At 41.2% G+C, this 23,446-nt stretch overlaps 1 long non-coding RNA gene across 1 annotated transcript in view; it reads left to right on the top strand.

Annotated features, from left to right (window-relative positions):
- Nucleotides 1-22,481, top strand: part of LOC117079283 — a 56,710-nt gene extending 34,229 nt beyond the window's left edge. Inside the window, exons 10-11 of the long non-coding RNA XR_004435351.1 lie at nt 20,505-20,699; nt 21,788-22,481. This is a non-coding gene — a long non-coding RNA (uncharacterized LOC117079283). The remainder of the gene's footprint in view (nt 1-20,504; nt 20,700-21,787) is intronic.
- The last annotated feature ends 965 nt before the right edge of the window (nt 22,482-23,446 follow it).

Raw genomic sequence — 23,446 nt, forward strand, 5'->3', positions numbered from 1 at the left:
TTTGTCTCTCCAAAGATAATCACAGTGAAGAGTTCTCTGTGTATCTTTCTAGACGTTTTATTAGGGATTTGAAACATGGGTGTTCAAATGTCCAGACTTCCTCACCAACACTATGAATGGTCCATGACTTGAATGTTCATGAAACTTTTGTGATGAAAATAAAATGCTGGCTAGAGAGAACAGTCGAATGGGCTCCACATTTTAATTGTTTTTCCATGACTTTTTGGCCTGGATTTGATATTAACAAATGCAGATGCCTACCAAATTTAGAAATGGCGGGAATCCTCTTGACATTCTAATATTTCCATATGGCCAAAGACTTTAGCTCTAGTTATTATGTTTCTGCTTTGGAAGCCATGGCCTCAAACCAGATCTCCCTCCTGAAGGATGGCCTCCTTTAGCCAGAATGATCCTTCCCCATTCAAGGAGAAAGGGGACAGGCCCAGGAGGAAATATGTGCCTGAATGACAAATTGCATGAATCAAAGACATTTATGAAAATGACAAATGCTATTTCAGAGGAAGAAGGCGGTTGCTTCTGCTTTCTTTTTTCTTTTGAGAATGGGTGGAAGGCCTTCAGAGATGGTGCTGAACACAGCACTTTGCAATGAGTAACATTTCAGGGATAATATTAGCATTAATGCTTCCTTTGGTTCCTCAGTTTTGGAGAATATTAGTAACTGGGACCAATCCAAAGCACTGTGTGGATTACTGAGGCATAGCAAAAGCTACAAAGATTTTCATTGCATAGATTCTTTATCTCCCTGCCTCAAGACATTTATTGTGATATAAGATTCTAACAAAAGGCAGAGACATAATGCCTTACACTAAGTAGGCACCTAATTGCTATTGATTGATTTATCTCAATTGTCAGCATTCTTACAGACCATTCATTTATTCATCTGCTCATTAATCAAAATGTATTGAGGTAATACTGTCTGCCAGGCATTGCGTCCTTTGTATCAGTGTGGGCACAAAAGAGGAAGTGATCAGTTATCCTCAAGGCTGTGGCAGGGACAGGCTTTCAGAGGAGAAGACATCTGAGAAAGGTTTCAAAATAGGAATAGGAATTTGCTAGGCAAATGTGGGGGGAGGCTATTTCATCAACGGGGAACAGAGTTAACCAATGTAGGAAATATAGGAAGAGGGGCAAGGTTGTGAGGTTGAAAGTCATGGCCCTGACTGATTGACGACCAAATATTCGTTAGAGAAATATCTTCTTTAACTCAAGTCAAAACTGAGTTGCATTGAGCTGTCAATTTACTTAACAAACATTTATTCAACAACTTTGCGCTGTGCTGTATGCTAGCAATATAATGCTGACAAGTTTCTAGTGGCAATTTTCCTAAAGGCTCAGTAGACACTATTAGAGCTTAACCTGACAGTGATTACCATTATATTGGACACATGTCAAAGCACACCTCTATTTACGGGACATCTACTGTGGGGACAACATTCTTCTGCATGTCCTGCACAATGCAAAGGAGAATTTTTTTTGTTTTAGATAGAATCTTGCTGTGTCTTCAGTGACACGATCTCAGCTCACTGCAATCTCTGCCTCCTGGGTTCAAGTGATTCTCCTGCCCCCGCCTCCGAAGTAGGTGGGATTACAGGCACCCACCACCACGCCCAGCAAATTTTTGTATTTTTAGTAGAGATGGGGTTTTGCCATGTTGGCCAGGCTGGTCTTGAACTCCTGACCTCAGATGATCCGTCCACCTCGGCCTCCCAAAGTGCAGGGATTATAGGTGAGAGCCACTGCGCCTGGACACGAAGGAGAATTTGACATACTCTTTTGCTACCTTCTCGAAATACAAATTTAGATTTCAATGTGACTCATTGTTTTATCTATTGCCATATACTCTGATTAAACTCTGTCTTCTGAGAGATAACTTATAAATGCCTTTGTAGGAATTATAGTCACAGCTTGAAGTGTAATCTTGGGTTCAACTGTTTTGTCCCATGAGGAAGAAGTGACTTGCCTGATGTTACATGATGAGAGTTATCAGATTGTGAAGGAGAACTAAGGCTGCTGATATGTATGACACTACATTGTATTGCCTCCATGAATGAAATGTTAATGTCACCCAATCAGTTCGTAACCAAAACCACACTGGGATCGGCGCTGAGCTCACAGTTACTGTGATTCTATATTCTGTCCCCACCTACCTCTATCTCCTCCCTAATTCTAGAGTTTAAAGGGCAGTCAACTCAATTTTGAACACATTACCTTTGGACTCCCTCAGTTGGCTGTCTGATCTTTTGTGCGGCTGTCAGTTTTCCAAAAAGACACACTCAACCTCACCCTAGAATCTTCATCGGACAGCCCTTTCACTTGCTACTCTATGTGTCTTTTTCGGTAGATAAAACCACAAACCCAGACAGGCAATTGGGGATTAAGGGCAACAGTGGTTTGGGATTATTTCGGCTAATTGCTATCCTATGTGAAAGATTGCATCATCTCTGACAGCTGGCATGAGTAATCATCACTGTTTTAGCAGTAAGTTTACACCTTCTGTGTGGTAGGGACTGCCAATGTTATTTTGACTGGTTTATCCTCAGAGTGGTGAATGTGAAAAGCTTTTGTATGTATCCCATTGGTTGTTGTGACAATTAAATACAACAAAGCCATCACATTCTTACTATCTGCCTGTTTATAGTATGCATTTGATTTAGCTTGGCTGTTTTTACTTTTTAGACTGTGTATCTCTGACCCTTGCAAACATCACACCCTGTGCCATTATTTTCTGCTGTTAATGGCAGATTGGCTGTGATGCCTTCCTTTCTTCTGTACTGGGGTTGGGTGGAGGGTTGATGAGATTTGCATATAGTTACCCAGAATGCTCTGCCAATGATCGGTTCTCTGCTGGCTGGGAGACTGAGCTCAGGAACGAGCTGCAAGGTCTAAATGGGCTTTTGGGTATGCTGATTTATGTCCTCATTTATACTCATGTGACAAGGATTGACCCCTGACTGTCTTAGCTGGAGTGGAAAAGGTCCCGGGACAGGGGCAGGATGGGGAATTTGATGTCCATATATATCCACTTTTAGAGTTTTAGAGTTCTTTGGAAATAGGGATTTTTTTTTTTTTTTGTCTGTCTCAGACTGCCAAGTAGAAACTCAGAGAAGGAGGAAGTTAATTCACATTCTTACTTTTTTCTAAGGGAAAAAAAAAAAAATGCACCGGCTCATTTTCCATCTCTGCTTGGGTCATCAGTATGCATTGTGAGCCTGTACAAAGGCCTTGGAGGGGGAATGCTGCTGAGAGCACCACCTTTTGTGTCTTCCTTTACATGAAATGTGCCACTTCCCCACTAACCCCGGCTCTGGGCTCTGCCTCTGCTCTCCTGATGGTGTGTTTATGGTGGATTCAGCATTCTGGGCCACACAGGGAAGCTACGGGGGGTGTTCAAGTTCACACATCCCTGCATTCCAGGCGAATGTTTCTGACATTGAGCAATGGTATGGCTCTGCCAGATTTAGGTCTGTCTGATTGGAATGCAACCCAAAAGGAAAGTCCCGGAATGATTCAAACACTCACCTCCCCACAACCCCTTCTTTTTTTTTTTTAATTCCATTTTAATTCTCCGATGACAAACTCAGCCCAGCACTCTCGCTGACCGCATGGCACTTGTTGGTGCTGATAAGTGCAACTTCCCAAGAGATAGGAATGCAAATCGTAATATTTTGTTGAGTCATGTGTACTCTGCGGCTCTTTCCCAAACATTGCATCAGACCTGTAATTGGCAGCTCCCAGTACTCTGCTGGATGACATCGAATGTCCAGGAAAAGCTCAGTCCATTTCTCGAAAAATGTAGTCTCACTCTCTCCATCTGACTAGCTGTAATATCCTGTTCCTAAGGAAGTAGAACCCCTTGGGGGAGCAAGGGCAAAACCGGTTTTGCAGATAAGTTTGAAAAATATGGCTGTTGGCCTTTCCCACCCACTGTGGTCTCTTAGCAACAAGACAGCTGACGGTATCCACTAGGAAAAAAAAAAAAAAACAAAAAACAAAAACACAAAACAAAACAAAGAAAACATAGAACATGTAGGGGAGCCTGTCTGAATTGTTGCCTACAGCCTGATTTATTTAAACCTCCATTACATTCTTGGATGTGAAGACCGAGGAGTCAAGACATGGGAGCTTTCCGTTGCCCTTCTCTTGACCTCCATGAGGCAGATAGAGGAAAATCTCGGAATGAGAGGAACTTTCTTGCTCTTCAAGAGTCTGCGTTATCCGGGACGGCCATTTCCTTTGACCTCAGGAGTAACCACTTGAAAACTTGGACACACTTATAGAAAATTTGAACTCCTGGGATGCAGTGCTGGGAAAAGCACAGGGCTGAGGGGCTGGAGCTTGGGGTAACATGGTAACAGTCTCTCCCTCCCTGTGGGAGCACTGGCAGGAAATCCACTGTGCCCTTGTCTCCACCCAGGGTTGATTTTCTCCACTGCAAAGTAAGGAGATTGAATTAGATCTTCTCAGTCTTCTCTTAAGGTACCTTTCACAGTGAGCCTATGGGGGTGGTGGTATGTGCATGTATGTGTGTGTGTTTGTGTGTGTATGGTGTGTGTGTGTGTATTTATGTAAACTTTATATTATATCATGTTTCAATCCAATTCTCCCTCTCTCTTTCTCTTTCTCTCTCTCTCTCTCCACAGAGCTAAGTGGTACCATAAGAATTCAAACCTAGATCTAACCAAGTTTGAAATCCATGTTCTCAGTTCCTACCCTATGCTGTTATGATCTACACAGAGTGACACTAGATAGCTAGTATTTTGTTATATCTGGTGAACTTTCTATGTTTATCAATTCATAGGAGTAGAATTGGGAATGTTGGCGTTTAGAACATGATATCCCAGAGTATGGCACCATGGTCTGCTGAGTACTTTGAGCTGAAGGACATAGGGAGTTCATAGAAGTGAGATCCTTTTGAACTTCTGCTCCCACTCCTCTTTTTTGCCCAGAACCAGCCACAAAAACTAGAAAAAACTTTCTCCCACCTTACTGTGAAGGAGTTGGCCAAAAAGAAATTCTCCGCCCTACCTTACTGGATAGTAGGTCATCAGACTCCCATTTCGGAGGAATCCTACCCCATACCTGGGAGGAAGAAATGCCACACAGTGAGAACAAGAAGAATAGGAACAGACAGATCATGCTGAGTTGCCCCCTGTTACCATCAGATCATACCCTCTTGCCCAATCACATTTCTACATGGCGGTCCATTCTTCACTGAATCTAAGCATAAAAATGGATAGTTTTCTGTAGGTCATTGGGTCTTCATTTCTGAAGGTTCCTATGTCACATCAAACTTTCATTTAAAAAAATTGTCATGCTTTTCTCTTGTCATCCTGTCTTGTTATAGAGGTGCCATCCTTATGACGAGGAAGGATGAGGAAAGGTATCACACCTTTGTGCTCCTACAGCAAGTTATAGAGGACCTAGGGGTTAATAGAGAAACCTGAGTTCACATCCTTGCTCTGCCCCTGAACAGTTATGCGGCCTTAGGATTCTTTACTATGAAACACAAATAACAGAGCCTATCTGATCAGGTTGCTATGAGAATTAGGTGAAATGATGTAAAATACCTGGCACAGTGCCTATAACCTAGTAAGTGCTAAATAAAGAGGAGAGAGCTTCAGAGAGACAGAGAGGGAGATGAAATCTTGATGAAGTATAGGTTTCCTGATGACAGGAACTTGCCTTATTTATCCTGTAGCCTCAGCACATTGTGTGGTACACTGAAGATGATTGTGTTTTCTGAGTCAAACAGATGTCTCTCTCTCACACACACACACACACACGATAGAGTGATGAATTTCACAACTTTATGTTGCTGGAACTTCTTAGTAGGGCTCTGCATTTTAGAGCAATGCATCACAGTTAAAATAACCAATGTGATCTGACTGTAGTTATTTCTTTAATTATTTAAAAATATCAACAGTTGCTTTTCAAAGCACTTTGATTTTTTTTTTTTTGGCCAGATTTTGTTAGGGTGTTTCTCTCTCTCTACCACCACTCTTTTTCTTGAGCACTTACTGTATATCAAGTCCTGGGTCAGGTGTCTTATATTGATTGTTTTGTCATTATTCCTAATATCCTCCTAGCAACTCTATCAGATAGGTTTTGTTCTTTCCATTTCACAACTGAGGATCTTGAAGCTCAGAAAGTGTGAGTCATCTAAGATCACACACCTGGTCAGTGGCAGAGAAAGAATTTGAACCTACATCTCCCTGCTTATTAAAGCTGGGGGTGGGGGAGGGGCATAATTTATACATCTTTGGTCTTGATAATTGAGCTCACTCCTTTGGAAAAAAACATTTACTTCCCATAAATACTAGGGAACCTGGAGCACTTCACGTTTTTCTGGCACTGAATAATTCATTATACCCTATCTTATTTAATCCTATTAATGACCCTGCAAGGTAGGTACGAATTATTAGGCATACATTTCAGAGAAGGTAATTATTGACAAGGAGGTTAAGTAATAAGCCTAAGTAACTGGGATTTAAACTTAGGTAGTCTGGCTCCAGAGTAAGCTTTCCTCATAAGAGTGATCCATTGATTTTATTCATGCCCATGAGATTATGTGGTCTTCATGCACTTGGGGAGTGTGATTGTGGCTTATCTAGAACTTAACTTCTGCTCTTTTTGGAGGTGCCCATCACCTCCTTCTCTGCCCTGAGAATAAACAATAGAAATTGAGAATACAGAAGCTGTAGAACCATAGACCAATAGAGTTCAAAACCTGAAAGGCTTCTTCAGAGATCATCTAGTCTAATAGTTTCCAACTATGAGGCATGGCTTATTTAGTGGCTTATAAAATCAGTTTAGTAGTTCATGGCTGACATTCAAATAATGAGGTGAGTAGAATAGAAAACATGAGATTGTGTTGTACTTAGGGTGAAGTAGTCTTGAGAACAGTAGTTTCAATTATCTATATGTTAGTGTGTCCTGGGTCATTATGTAAAATGCATTTCTTACTGAGGGTTATGTTTGTGAAAGTTTGAAAAATGTTGACTTCATCCAGTGTTTTTCAAATTTTATTCCATGGCATCTGAGGAGGCCTCTGATATCTTATGTGAGATAAGGATGGAAAAAGTTAAGTAGAAAGAATTTCAGAAATGTCTTCTTATGTTTATCTGCCTTTCATGTTGGATTTTCATAAAGTATTTTATCTTAAAAAGAAGAACTTTACTGAAAAAAAGAAAAAAAAAACACAAAAAGAGTTCAAGAACCACTGATTTACCCCATTGGAATTGTGTTGTTTTGCATATTGATTCATTCTTATATAACTTCATGAGGTAACCAGGGACCAGCTATGTGCTCAGAACAGTGGTGGCTGCCATAGGATATGCAGGAAGACTAGAAAATGTGGTTATCCCTGTTCTTAAACTGTTGATAGAACCAATCTGATATCAATTTATTGCTTACATCAGCTATGATAAGAAAATACATGAAGAGGTTATTCAGAATATGGCAATTGATTTAAAAAGAAATCAAAAGATTGCTACAAGAAGAGATGTGAAGGGATCAAAGCTGGCTGAAGCAATGGAGATGAAATTGAATATGAAGGGTTGCAATTTGGTACTAATCAGCTGCATAAATACAAGTGTAATATGAATTTAGTTGACAACAGTTCATGATTAAAAGTCTTAAGGTTGTGGCTGGGCGTGGTGGCTCACGCCTATAATCCCAGGATTTTGGGAGGCTGATGCAGGCGGATCATGAGGTCAGGAGATCAAGATCATCCTGGCCAACATGGTGAAATCCCATCTCTACTAAAATACAAAAAATTAGCTGGGCATGGTGGTGCACACCTGTAGTCCCAGCTATTCTGGAGGCTGAGGCAGGGAAATCATTTGAACCCGGGAGGTAGAGATTGCAGTGATCCAAGACGATGCTACTGCATTCCAGTCTGGCCACACAGCAAGACTCTATCTCAAAAAAAAAAAAAAAAAAAAGAAAAAGAAAAAGAAAAAAAAAGTCCAAGGTTGTTTATTGACTTCTCTGTGAGTTAACAGTGTGGCATGGGCCAAAACCCAAGGCAAGCTTGGTTACATTCAATATATTCATGAACATACAGTATATTGAACACACAGAATACTCCTGTTGTGGAATTGCAGAAATTATCACTGTACTTTCCAGCTTCTCCTATATGAGGTTCAGTCTGTTTTTCATTCTGGTTTGGCCCCATGGCTTGCTTTGGCCATTAGAATATGGTAGAAGTGAGGTTGTGTCACTTGAGCCCATTTGTCAAACATGCAGTCTCCATTCTCGAACCCATGGAACCGTGATACAGCCATGTGAGTAAGTCCTGGTTAGCCTTCTGGAGGAAGACAAATAGTGTTGAGAGAGAGCCCACCTGTTCTAGCCCAGGTCTCCCTAGACCAGCCAATCTCTAGCTGATATGCAGCTGATGCAGATGCATGAATGATTCCAGTTGAAATCACCAAGCCCAATCCAGACCAGAATAATTGCCTAGCTGACTTCTAGGAGTGTGAGCTAACTTTTGGAATGTTTTGTTAGGCATCAAGTCCTAACAGATGGGCCCATTGTCTTGCACTGGCAAGGCCACTCTGGAAGACAGTACCATGACCACATCTGATGGCTAAAAGCATTCACAAATATTGGCTACAAATGTTTACAAACTAAAATGTGTTCAGATCAGGGTGGGGAGAAAGTTCTGAAAACCAAGGAGTTGAGAAAGCTTAACTTGAAAAGTAAAGATGTTTTTAGGAGCATGAACTCCACCTGCTGAGATCCGAAATTAGTAGGAAAAGTGAGTTGAATAATTTGTAACTTCTGAGGTTGGTTGAACATTTCACTGCAATTCTTGCCCTGTTGCATCCATTTTGTCATAGCCTTGTAACAGGCAGCATGTACTTCCCTTCTCCTTTACCTTGGGATTAGATGTGTGGCTTGCTTTGGCCAATGAAATGTAGGTATATGTTACAGAGTGCCAGTTCTGACCCTGTAAGGAACATCTCATGTTTCCACGCATCCTCCTATACTTCTGCTATCACTGTGATAACCTAGCCCACTTGGCCCACTGGTCCCAGATAAGGTGAGAAATGTGGAGCAGAGCTACCTCCCACCACCCTTCAGCATGCTCCAGAGCCTTCCCAGCTAGTCTATACCTTCGTAAGTGAGAAATTAATGCTTATTGTACATGCCTCTGAGGTTGTGATAATGATTCTTAACCAGAAATAGTTGGCCAACATACTGCTGAGATTAAAATTAGGATTAAAAAAACATAAAATAATTAGGATCAAAGAATAGCTGCACCAAGAAAGCAGACTTCTGTTGCATTTAAGGAGGAATCTCTTTGCCAAGGAAGAAGAACTGGTAAAATTAGGAATTCTGTATCCCAAGGGATGTTCAACCATCAGCAAGATGTACATAGACTTTGTAGCTGGAATGAGAATCAGACCTTCATTTCCCAGTGACCAAGATATCAAGTAATCTGGGGGATGAATAGTAGGTCATTTCAGCTGTGTTTCAGCAGAGAGGGAGGATGAGCATAGGAGCTTATGTGTATGTGAAGGGAAGGTGTTGCTTAGAAGAAGCAGAGGCTGGGGGAGTTTTGTATGCCTCACCAAGGTGCCGACCTTTGATTTAAATCTGTGTGCATTTGTTATTCAATCTTGAATTCCTCCCTCTTACCAACAAGTTCTGCTCCTGAAGATCCAGTTTAAGTCTAATATTCTCTGTGACAATTTTCTTTGACCTTTCTAGCCTACAGAGACCAATACATTTCTGAGGTTTTTTTTTTTTTTTTTTTTTTTTAATCTTGGCTGTAACTTATACGCTGTCTTTGCTTTTCCTTGACTTCTTTTCCAGGCTGAGTTAGATGTTTTCCATGTACTCACATAGTGTTTCCTCAAATTAAAAAACCTGTTACTCTGATCATGATCTTGTCTCTTTCCTTAAACGTGTGAACTGGTAGAAGGCCAGAAGTATGGCTTATTTACTCTGCCATAATGCCCAGCATGCCACAGGGCCTCAGGAAATAGTTCTTGAATGAGTGGACATGGATTTCTTTTGTCTTTCTGACTCAAGTATAAATTCCTTAAAAGGCTACTGGTAGTCACATTCTTATAGTGTTCCAAGGCCTGTGCATTTATTCATTCAACACATATTTGATGAATGATCCTTACTGTGGCTTACAAAGTCCTATGTCACCTGGCTCCTAACCATCTCTTTGACATCATCTTGTGTAACTCTCTCTCTGAATCACTGACCTTCGCTAGCCACATTCATTTTTCTCAGTTTTTTAAGCTCTTAAAGTTCTTTCCCATCTCAGGGTTTTGTAGTTTCTTTGGCTACAGTATCTTCCCCTTGATTTTCTGTGGCTTCCTCTTTCTTGTCATTCAGGTTCAGTTTGAAGGGCTCCTTTTTTGAGAATCCTGTTCTGAATACCCAGTTTGAAGTATCTTTCTGCCTCTCTCCATCACCTCTTCCAATCTCAGTTTTCTGCATGATATGCCTCATTTTCTGATAATTTCCGTTTTTCCTTCTTTTATTTCTCTCTCTCTTGCTCCCTTCCTCCCTCTCTCCCTTCCTTCTTTTCTTCCTTCTATCCTTTCTTTCTTCTAACTTGCTTATTTATTTAATTGATTATCTTTCTCTGTTAAGATGTAAGCTTTATAATAACAGGCACCTTTTTGGTTTTGTTCACCACTGTGTCGCTATTGTCTTGTAAACATGTTTTGAATGAATAAATGAATGAATGAGTCTAACACTTAGATGAATGCTAAGTGCTAGCATTGGGAATAGAGAGGAAAGAATTTAGACAAAGTTATCGTCTTTGAGTATTTTACAATTTTTGCTGAATGATCAGTGTGCAAATGATAAAGCAAAATGAGCAAAAACAAAATAAAACGAAAACACACAAACAAACAAAAACAACCAACCAACCAAACAGCAAAACAAAACAGACTGGATTGCGTGTAGCCCATCTGATGTACTTAAGCCTCAGCTTCCTGTGAAAAATAGGAATAATAACACAAAGTTTGCAGGTTTGCCATGAGGATTAAATGGGCAGTGAACAGGCAGCAGCATATCATTCCTAGAATATCATACCTGGAATTCAGCAGGTGCTCCCAGAATGGTATTCTTTACTCCCCTGCCTCATCTACCTTCTGATATGTGAAATAAAGTAATTAAGAAGCTCATATTGGTCTCCCATCTGAACCACTTCAGAGAATTGAACTCCAATTCCAAGTATGACTCCTAGATTTAAATCCAGTTATGAAAATCTCTCTATCCCAAGTTCTTCTGAGTGTTAACAGTGGAGGTGGAACTGATTATAGTTCATTTGTGCGGTATGCACTTTGATTCTTTCAAAGCCTTTGTGTGACCTGGGAAGTCTTGTTAGTTGCTGTTCCACCACAATGTGGTGGGGAACTATGTGATGATTGGCTAAAAGCCACTGAAAAAGCATAAAGTGTCTGGAAATGCTATAGACAGGGCTGGTCTTCTGCAGAGGTGCAGTTAACAATGCTGGCGTTTCCTGAAACACCACCATTGAAGAGTCAGTCCTTTAGGTTATATCATTGCTAGATAAAACAAAATACATCTTAGTAGTGATTTGCATGTTAATACAAGTTTGCTAAATAGCAGGGTTTAGTTCTAGACTTTTAAATAGATCTTGTTCAGCCCTGACATTCAAGACAATTGAAATATTCTGTGAGCAGAACTCTGACCACGACTCTAATAAGGTTAAGTGAATCCATATTTTGGGATAGTTCTTTCTGAGGCTGGGTGGCTGTGTCTAGTGAAGAGGTCCCACAGAAGCCCTGGAGAAGGGCAAGTTTAGCCACTGGGAGGGGCAGGGTCAAGGGCAGTTACACAACAGAACTCCCAAAGTTAACTCATATCTGTTCCTACCATTCCTAATCTATTTCCCTCCCTCCTCCACCTACACGGATGTGCCCTTTAAGTATTTATTTGCCCACCTTTGTAGTGTGTGGTAGACTGTGTCTCAGAAGTTAGCTCCACCCCTTTGAAGGTGTTTACTAATTGAATCAGCCTGGGAGGTTAGGAAAGTTCAGATATATTTATCCTGTATAAAGGAGTCCCTGGATCCAGGACCCTAAACAGCCCCAGGGAGGTCAGCTACAGTTTCCCTCCTTACTTTCTTTGGTGGAGGAAGTCCTAGTCATCGCCCAATTAAGCTGACGCTGCTTCTTCTATCATTCATTGGCTCCTGACACAGTTCTAAGACAGACATCGGAATGGCTGGAGCCAGAAAGCTAAATGCTCTTAACAAGTATGTTTATGGACCAGTTTCCCACACAACCGTATGAAATTTTCGCTCAGTGACACAGCATCTGAGCCACAGACACTGACTCAAATACAATTTTGGCTTGGAAGGAAAAGTGTTGCTGTAGTAATTCACAGGTCATTTCCCTCTAATATTTTAAAATAATATTTGTTTCAGGAGAATCTGTGCATATGCATGGATGTACGTGTCTGAGTGTATGTGAGTAGTGCCTGTGTGTATGTGTTTGTATACATCTTCAGCTAAGAGAGTTTTCAGAAGAGGCAAAACAGAATGTGAGGGGGAGAACTCCGCTGTGTTGGGTCTTAAGGCAGCCTCTACCTCAATGCAACTCCACTGTATTAAGTTCAGGCTCATTTGATTCTCTTCATCTGCTTTGTTCATTCTTACTGGTCTGATAGAGAGTGAGAAATAGCTGATCATGATTACACGAAATGTCTGGTTTTGGTCTCAGGGAATCCCCTTAGAGATTCTTGTCTTAAAGGTCTTAACTAGTTCCAACAGCAAGGCCAACCACTTCCCATTTCTGGAACAGTGGCATGAAGCACTTGCGGGTGCCTGAAAGCACCCTGAGAATCATGCAGTTAGCACTGTGACAAAGCTGTGGGTGCCCATGGGCTTTTCTAGGCATGGCCTTCCTCTCATGGACAGAGTATGGAGCATTCTGCTTTCTGTATCTATGGGTCATCATTCACAAGGCTGCCATGTCCATAATCCGCAGTCTCTTGGTAATTTTACCATGAAGCTGGGAGCACCTTAACCCTGTAACCTCAATCCCTAGCTCTGTGCCCATTCATATAGAATAAATAGCTAGTGGTGGTGTTTCTGGTTTAAAGGGCCTGCACTTTTTAAGGTTTTGATGTATACTCTCTAATTATTCTACAAAAAAGCTTTAACAAGTTCAAGTTTCTTTCCCAATAATCTATGGCAATAATTTCAATCTCCCCCTTCCCTTTTTTTAACTTCTAGGTACACATAAGAAAGGAAAACTTTTTCTTTTCTTTTTTTTTTTTTTGAGACGGAGTCTTGCTGTGCCGCCCAGGCTGGAGTGCAGTGGCTGGATCTCAGCTCACTGCAAGCTCCGCCTCCCGGGTTCACGCCATTCTCCCGCCTCAGCCTCCCGAGTAACTGGGACTACAGGCGCCCGCCACTACGTCCGGCTAATTTTTTGTATTTTTAGTAGAGACGGGATTTCACCATGTTAGCCAGGATGGTCTTGATCTCCTGACCTTGTGATCCACCCGCCTCAGCCTCCCAAAGTCCTGGGATTACAGGCTTGAGCCACTGTGCCTGGCCAAGAAAGGAAAACTTTTATATGGTGAACTTGGCTAAAGAGAAGAATGACATCTCTGGGAACTTCTGCTGCTTATAGGAATGAGAGCAAAATCCTGGCATGACCATGATCCTTCAATGAGCACCACTGTGTTGCTCCATTCTCTCTGGCCACTCTAGTCTATAATAGTTTTTCTGTTTTGTTGTGTGTGTGTGTGTGTGTGTGTGTGTGTGTGTGTTTTAAATTTTAGATGGAGTTTTGCTCTTATTGCCCAGGCTGGAGTGCAATGGCATGAACTCGGCTCACTGCAACCTCCTCATCCCAGGTTCACTACCTCAGCTCCCCAAGTACCTAGAATTACAGGCACCCACCACCACACCCAGCTAATTTTTGTATTTTTGGTAGAGATGAGGTTTCACCATGTTGGCCAGGCTTGTCTGGGACTCCAGACCTCAGGTGATCCACCTGCCTCAGACTCCCAAAGTGCTGGGATTATAGGTGTGAGTCATTGTGTTCAGCTATAATAGCTTTTGTGCATCATATTAACTCTGGGTTTTTGTTTTAAAAAGAAATCTTTTTTTTTTTTTTTTTTTTTTTTTTTTTTTGTAGGGGAATAAGGCTGGATGATGGGTTAGCAGGGTACTGGAGAAAAGGCAATGCTACAGGTGAAGAGATATTAACCTCAGGAGTGCCCAGTGGGATGCAACCAGCAGTTGGGGCTTAAACTCAAGCACATTTCTCGGGTGATAATTTCCAGGAAGTAGCTATTTTTGGTTGAGGCTGCCTCTGGACTATCCCCAGTTTCTCAGTGGAACTCGGTAGTCCTGAATGAATCATAATAAAGAAGCATTACTTGTGGGATGTGGCCAACCTTTCTGTTCGGCTTTTATTGCAGAGCTGATGGCAGCAGCTGGACTTTACGAAAGTGATGGTGGCTCAAAGCCCTTCTGCTCCAGCGTGTCTCATAAAGCTTTTATGAAGCCTCAATCATCTCTTCAGCAGATCCTGTGTCATGAAGACGGATGCAGAGAGCACAAGGAGCACCCCATCCATGGTGCATCCCAGGTTTCTAAACCTTCCAGGGAGGGGAAATCAGCATTTTTGGCTCTGGCCAAAAAACCATATTGCTGAAGCTATGGGACTTGTTCCGAACTGCAAGATCTTGTTTGATGGGAATGATTGTAGCTTTAGGTATTTCTGGGACTTATTGGCTTGGGTGAGAGCTCCCTAGTGTCTGCTGGAATGTGATGGCTGTAAGATGCAGGGAGGAGAAATGGAAAAGTAGGGTCTTTATTGGCCCAACAGAGCCTTGTAAAGAAGTACCAACTGCATATATGCCGTCTGTGCATTTCAAAAGCAACAAACAAACAAAATCAATTTACCAACTCTTGGGAGAGAAAATGGATTATTATTCACTGCAAATTCTCCTAGGTAAGCAGGAGAGTGCTATACCTGTGCAGAGAGAAAAGTTTTATATATGCTCAACTATGGGTCCTCACTATAATACAGTCCCATCATGTATTTCCTGAGACATCTGCTAAGGACGCTTCCTAGAATTGAATCCTTCTCATCTTTTTTTCTCTTTTCTTCCTTGAGTCTTCTGTGACATGCGATAATACAAAACAAAATACAGGTCTTAGAATAAATTTACCTGGAAGCAAGTCACTGAAAAGTTGGGCTTCTTTGACCCTCAGTATTCCCCTCTGCAAACCAGGAATAATAAGACCTGCATTTCTCCAGTGACCAATAGTAAACTGAGCTTCAATGATCTAGTTAGAGAAAAAGTTAAATATTGCTTCCAAGGTTTAACACACGTTTTAATATTTTTACTTTCTGCTTTAAAAATATGCTTCTCATTTTCTTCCCCGACTAGATCTTTGACTGCCAGAGAGATGTGTAAGTATCTTGAGCTCCACTGGTGGAGTTATGAGTTCTTGAATTTAGAGGTTACTAGAAGAATTTTTTTCCTACTGTTTTCATGTAAATTACCACTCAGGAAACAATGGTGGAATATGAACGTTATTTCTCTTTTATAGTGCCTTTTTCATTGCTTTCAAACTTTTCATAACTTTTCTACAGTTACCAGTACCATCTTATATCATCCAGACTGCCATTGCAATACACTCTTAACTCTTTCCATGCCAGCACATCTTATACATAGCATTCATTCATCTGCTCACTTAGCAAACATCCCTGGTAGAGCCTGAACATTCAAGTAGGTGCTAGACATATTAATGAGCTCAAATATCTTCTTCAGATTCCCATCACTTGTCATATAAATGTCAAGGCCCATTGCCTATGATTCAGAAACCTCTGCATTTACTTATTTCAACCTGCTTTGATACCTTTAACCTATTTTTTTCCTTTTTTTTCTTTCATTTAAGAAATAAGGTCTTGCAATATTACCCAGGATAGATTTTAACCCCTAAGCTTAAGGGATCTTCCGGCCTCAGCCTCCTGGTTAGTTGGAACTATAGGTGTGTGCCACTGTACCTGGCTCGACCTGCTTTTTAATTCTTTCTCTCACTACATGGTATTATGAACTCTCAACTCCAGGTGGACCAGTCTCCTCTTGTGTCGGTGCCTTTGCTTTGGTGGTCCTCTTCCAGGTGTGCCTGCCTATCTCGATTTCACTTGTTCGAACCTAATATTCAGTGGGAAGTTCAGGTATTACCGCTTTTGTGAAATTCCCCTGACAACAAAGGTCCATAAGACCCTTGTTTAATATCTGAATTGATATAATTCAAACTACTAGTTATTTTTTCAAGCATATAGGAAAACAACAAGATTTCAAGATACTTAAATGAAAAGAGAGAAAGATACTGGTTTATCTGTTCTCTTACCCTCCATAGAATCTAATACAGTTTTACTCAACAAACACTTGCCTATTTATTGTTTAAGCCACATGATAACACATAAAAATGGAAAGCGATTTGCTGTTGGGGCTATTCCAGTAGTTTATGGCTTCCCTCTTATTTATTTATTTTTTGGATGACTTCAGATACCAACTTGGTTCAAACCCTTATCAAAAATGACATTTCCAACTTGGCTCCTGTGGAGTCTTCATCCTTCTTCTGTCGTTGCTATAGAAATACAGGATTGCCTAGTCTAGTCTGGAGAGCACAGTATCAGGTAGTGGAAAGAGTTGTAGCTTTGCACAGAAAAACTAGATTTGAGTTCTAATTCTCCCTGCAAATTGTTTGACTCTAGAAATAGCTTGCCTCTCTGAACCTCAAGTCCCTCTTCTATAAAGCAGAATTAATAAAACCTATTGCACGGCTGTTGTGAAAATAAAATGTGATAATATATGAATATAGTACCTATTTTGCTCACTTCACAGTAGGTGATTGCTAAATTATAGCTATTATTTATATCCACCATGAATGCTATAGTGTTCTGCATCTTCTAGGGCTCTGGAAGAACCACTGAACTTATAGGGATGCATACCAGCCTACTGTATAGTGAGCTCTCCTAGATTGTAATTTTGACAGCTGTCCAGCATGCAGACTCCTTCCTTGTTGGTACAGAGCCTCTTTTTTTTTGTAGTATGGTTGGAGAATAGTGGCTTCTACTTATCACAGATGTCAGAAACTTTAAATCCTCCCTCTTTTCATCCCTAGGTTGATAGAGTTTAGCAAATGTCCAGAGTTTGGCCCATTATGTCCCTCTGCCACCTTGTCTCTGAGATTTTGAATCCTGACTGTGTGACTCTTGCTTCTGGGATTTTGAAACCTGAGCGTATGTCCTAAAGCTAAATACTCATGTGTAATTTATTCACAGCTCAGGCAGCTGCAGTGGTGGTATTCGGCTACATTCTTCCTACAAGATCATTGTTGAGCTTCCTCATCTTTAATCATCCAGACTGCTACGATTCTTGTTTTCTAAGTCTCCTGTTGCTGTGAACCTCTGATAAACTTCCAATAAATCACCAACCCCTCTTCCCCAATTTTTCTCCATATGTTATTGAAACCAAGAACTCAGAGTGATATACTACATGTCCCAGGTGCTTCATTCAATGACAGAGGATCCATGGTGCATTGGCCCTTTGATCTCATCCCCATGACTAGCTGTAAGGCTTGGTGAGGTCTTCTGCTGTCATCGTCTTTGTATCATAGTTTTCAGGGATTCCTGATTTTTAAGGAATCCTGGAATCCTGGAGCCAGAAAGAATGTTGAGCTGCCCTCTAGCTAAGCCATTGGCTTTCCAGTCACCTCCTGTCTATTTTCACAGGATGGCATTTCTCACCTTGAATTGTTTCCATGTTCCAGTTTTCCCCTCCTTCTTTAGAAGAATGGTTCAACCAATGAAATTCTGGCAACTTCTCTTTTCAACACCTGAACATGTTATCAGGAGACGCAAATTCTCGTGTAAGCTTTGCTGTCGATAGTCATTGTGTCAGCCGGTTCATCTCTTTGTCCTTCAGTCTTCTCACCTATAAACTAGGCTAAGTAGCAACAGAAGGTCATTGTGAGGGGAAAATTAAAAAAATTGTCATGGTGGAATATTTTAAAATTTTTTAAATTTTAAAATATTATTACTGGAAGTAATAAGCAGATGATGTCCTGAATATTTTTCACAGAACAATGATAATAAAATGAATGGTAACAACATTAGGAAAGATGGGGTGACTTTTTGGTTTAACTATTAGCCATGGAGAATTGTGCGTGGAGTGGCAGTGAGGGGCTGGGGGCTGGATGAAAGCTACTGTTTTTCTAATCAGGTAGTGACCTCTTCTGGGGAAAGAAAGAGTCTAGCAGGGCCTCAGCATTAGGAGACATGTACAACGTTTGTACCAAGGCAACCAATGATAGAGAGGATGGTCCCCAGAGGAAGAAGCTCTTGGGGTAGATGTTTGCCCTGGGCAGCCAGGTGGAAAACAAAAATAAATGAACTGAAACTAAAAATCACTTTCTGGGTAGTCTTACCCAAAAGAGCCCTCATTGAGAGAGCTAATTAAACCTTGTGGACCTGTGTATGCATTGTGGTGAGGTTACTATCTGTGCAAGCTGGCCATATTCAAGAACCCAAGATTGGTTTTTAGGGAGAATGGTTCAAAAAAGGTCCAGATGGGAAATGTATTTGTGTGCATTCCTAACTGGAAGGAAAAAGGACTCTTTCAGAGGGACAAACCAAGGTTCAAATGAATGGTGAGGTCTAGAGTGGCGAGTGACTTTTGCCCAGTGGTCCTTTAGGGGGTAGGAAAGGGGCAAGTTCCTATTGCGATCTTGTCAATCGAACTAGAGTAGTACAAACCGTAAGTTTTTTTTTCTCTACCACACACCACTATATTCATCTGCTACTTAAAGATCTTGGATGGAGGAAGAAAGAAAATATCCAGGAAGTCTTCTGGGTGACTTCAGCAATAATTGCATTCCCCATTTCCAGGTACCTAAAGTACTTAAACTGTGCTAGAGAATGGAACTTTAAATCAGACAGGTTCTGCATTGAAAAGTGCTGCACGACATTACTGATTACTGAAGATACAAGCTATTATTTCCACTTACACCAATGGACAGCAAGGTGCAGGGCTGATGAAAATAATATTGTCTTATCTATTTTTGAATAGCATTAGAAGAATGGGTCTCAAAAGGTGAAGGGGCTTGCCCAAGGCCAACTCAGAAACATATGGGCATAACTCAAGTTAGATCTGGGGTTTCTGACCATCTTTTTTTGTTTGTTTTCTGTTAGCAGTCACTCCTCTTCCACTTTCCCCAGGCCCACATTGCATATTAAATTGATCAGTCATATTAATATTAATATCACTTGGATATTAGATTGGTTAATAATATGGTAGGTACAATTTAAACAACTACCACATGTTAGTCTCTGTCCGTTCATTCATTCAACAAATATTTATTGCATGCCTACAATGTGCTAGGCACTGGAGATACAATAGCAAGCAAAAATGATAAACTCAGCCATTGTCAAAAATGTCATCAACAAAGTTATAACTAAAACTGTGCAATCTCTGAAGACAAGAAATTTGATGTGGTAAGAGGTTATGATGGTAAGGGTGGGGCTATCAGTCTAGGGACAGCTTCCTGAAGGAAGTGAAAATTCTGTTCGTGTGTTGATCAGGTCTAAAAATCTCAGCATCATCCTTGACTTCTCTCATTTTCTTACACCCTATATCCTATCCACCAGCAAATCTGGTTGGCTTTGCATTTTAAATATGTTCAGAATCCAGTTGCTTCTTACCACCACTGCTGCCATCCTCCTTTGCCCAAACACTTCTTGTCTCTTGCCTGTATTGTTGGAATATGGTGTCTCTGCTTTCACTCTTGTCTATCCATGCTCAAATGTATTTGGACAATGCTGGGTCAAAATAAATTTCCAAGTCTTGTACTGCCACAGGACTTCTCAGAGGCTTTCATATAGTAACCAATGTACTGACTCTCCAAGAAGTGGGTGCAGTATACAGCATATTACACACATTCGGCCACAAGGACTCTTTTCTTATAGTGCATTTCACATAACTGCTGTTCCATGGAAGACATCCTGAAAAATACAGAAAATGTTTATGAAAATATTAATACATCACATAAAGGATTATTTTATTCCAGAAGAGTACATGATGGGGAATGGAGCCACCTACAACAGTTTCACAGAACAGGGAGTCGGGTTTACTGAGTCCTAACTGCAGTTACCTTTTTCTGAGCTGTGTGGCGTTCAACAAGTTATTTAATGTCTCTGGGTTTCCTCATCTGTGAAATGCAGACAATGATTCCTGTCCTGTCTACTTTTCCAGGCTATTGGAAGAATCAAATAAAATTAAAAATGTTAAAGAAAGAGCATCCCCTTCCCTCCACTATACCAAACACGAACTAAACCCAACACCATTAGTGTGCTAGTGTGGACACTTAGAAAATCATTAGTATTTTCAGTTACACAATCTCTGCACTTAATCAATGAGCAACACATGAACATTTGGTTTATTTATTTAAGCAACCAGGAGCAAAACCCAAAGAGTTGCTAGCTGTTGGCTGGAAATCAAACAAAACAAATAATTAATTGGAGCTAAGGCTGTGGAGAGTGCCAGCCTGTGACATGCATGGAAGACAGCAAGGAAAGCCTGGAGTGACCTGGACTACATAGCAGAAAGAAAAATTCCTGCAGGGACAATGTGGAAAGACTAGGGAGGTAAGAGAACCTGAAAATACAGCACTGTAGGTAGAAGGCTGTAAAACTGGAATGATGCTAACAAATACTTTATTATTACCTTAGCTGATAGCAGTGACATAGTGGCCCACACAGAATCACTGAATAGCATTGGGTATGGTAATTCAGGGAGAGCCAATGGGGCAATGTAGAAACTCTAAGCTGGCAAAATTCTGTGGTTTTTGTAAAGTGCTTATCCAGAGTACATGGTTCATTCATGCCAGGTCAGCAAGAAGCAGCTGCAGATGTGATGCTGATTTCCCTTTTGGGCTAAACCTCTACAGAGTTCCCTTTTTCTCTAAGGCTTTTGGCTGTGACTGATGAAGTAGCCTTAGGCTCAGAATTCTAACACCTCACAAAAACAAAAATTGACAAATAGGATCTAATTAAACTTAAGAGCTTCTGCACAGTAAAATAAACTATCAACAGAGTAAGCAACCTACAGAACAAGAGAAAATGTTTGCAAGCTATGTATCCAACAAAGGTGTAGTATCCAGTATCTATAAAGAACTTAAACAAATTTACAAGAAAAAAAACAAACAACCCCATTAAAAATGGGCAAAGGACATGAACAGACACTTCAAAAGAAAACATATATGAGGTCGACAAGCATATGAAAAAAGCTTAATATTACTGATCATTAGAGAAATGCAAATCAAAGCACAATGAGATACCACCTTACACCAGTCAGAATGGCTATTATTAAAAACTTTTTAAATGACAGATGATGGCAAGGTTGCAGAGAAAAGAGAAAAATTATACACTGTTAGGGGAAGTGTGAATTAGCTCAATAATTGTGGAAAGCAGTGTGGTGATTCCTCAAAGACCAAAACACAGAACTATTATTTGGCTCAGTGATCCCATTACTGGGTATATACCCAAAGGAATAGAAATCGTTCTGCCATGAAGACACACCCACACATATGTTCATTGCAACACTATTCACAATAGCAAAGACGTGGAATCAACCTAGGTGCTCACCAATGGTAGACTGGATAAAGAAAATATGGCATATATACACCATGGAATACTATGCGGCCATAAAAAGAATGAGATCATGTCCTTTGCAGGAACATGGAAGGAGGTGGCAGCCATCGTCCGTAGCAAACTAACACAGGAACAGAAAACCAAATACAGCATGTTCTCACTTATAAGTGGGAGCTAAATGATGAGAACACATGGACACAAATGGGAACAACAGACACTGGGGCGTACTTGAGGGTGGAAGGTGGGAGGAGGAAGAAGATTAGAAGAAATAACTATTGAGTACTAGGCTTGGTACCTAGCTGATGAAATAAATCTGTACAACAAACTCCTGTGACAAGAGACTGCCTATGTAACAAACCTGCACATGTTTCCTTGAATCTAAAATAAAAGTTTAAAAAAATAATAAAAATAAAAAGGATTCTGATGCCCCAGACTAACTTACACTCAGTAAATACATTTTGATGTATTTGTGGGCCAAAGCTCCTCATGGAGATGATGACAACGACGACGACAATGATGATGATGATGATGGTGATGACTGTATTGATAACGGTAATAAAAAACATAGCTTTCATATGGAGTCAGGTTACATGAGATACAATACTCTTTCAGAGGGACAAAGCACGATTCAGAGGATGGTGATGGTGGGGTCTAGAGGAGCAAGAGACTTTTGCTCGATGGTCATATAGCAGCTTAGAAACCATACTCATGTTCAGGTGCGGTGGCTCACACCTGTAATCCCAGCACTTTAGGAGGCCAAGGTGGGCAGATCATGAGGTCAGGGGATTGAGACCATTCTGGCTAACATGGGGAAGCCCTGTCTCTACTAAAAATACAAAAAATTATCCGGGCATGGTGTCACGCGCCCATAGTCCCAGCTACTCAGGAGTCTGAGGCAGGAGAATCGCTTGAACCCAGCAAGCGGAGGTTGCAGTGAGCCGAGATCGCACCACTGCACTCCAGCCTGGGTGACAGAGCGAGAGTACATCTCTAAATAAATAAATAAACAAACAAACACACATAGTCATATCTAACCCCCTTAAATGATGGCCTGAAGTTGGTATTGAAATCCCCTTTGGAAGGGAATCCCTTTTCCTAGCCAGGGGAAATGAGACACACAACACCTGGAAAATCGGGTAACTCCCACCCCAATACTGCGCTTTAAGCAAACGGGCACACCAGAAGATCATATCCCACACCTGGCCAGGAGGGTCCCATGCCCACGGAGCCTCCCTCATTGCTAGCACAGCAGTCTGCGATCTAACTGCAAGGCAGCAGCGAGGCTGGGGGAGGGGCGCCCGCCATTGCTGAGGCTTAAGTAGGTAAACAAAGCCTCTGGGAAGCTCAAACTGGGTGGAACTCACAGCAGCTCAAGGAAGCCTGCCTGTCTCTATAGACTCCACCTCTGGGGACAGGGCACAGCTAAACAACAACAACAACAACAACAACAAAAGCAGCAGAAACCTCTGCAGATGCAAACGACTCTGTCTGACAGCTTTGAAGAGAGCAGTGGATCTCCCAACACGGAGGTTGAGATCTGAGAACAGACAGACTGCCTGCTCAAGTGGGTCCCTGACCCCTGAGTAGCCTAACTGGGAGACATCCCCCACTAGGGGCAGACTGACACCCCACACCTCACATGGTGGAGTACACTCCTGAGAGGAAGCTTCCAAATGAAGAATCAGACAGGTACACTCGCTGTTCAGCAATATTCTATCTTCTGCAACCTCTGCTGCTGATAC

Source organism: Trachypithecus francoisi, unplaced genomic scaffold (assembly GCF_009764315.1).
Source record: "Trachypithecus francoisi isolate TF-2019V2 unplaced genomic scaffold, Tfra_2.0 Lachesis_group7, whole genome shotgun sequence".
Lineage (NCBI taxonomy): Eukaryota > Metazoa > Chordata > Mammalia > Primates > Cercopithecidae > Trachypithecus > Trachypithecus francoisi.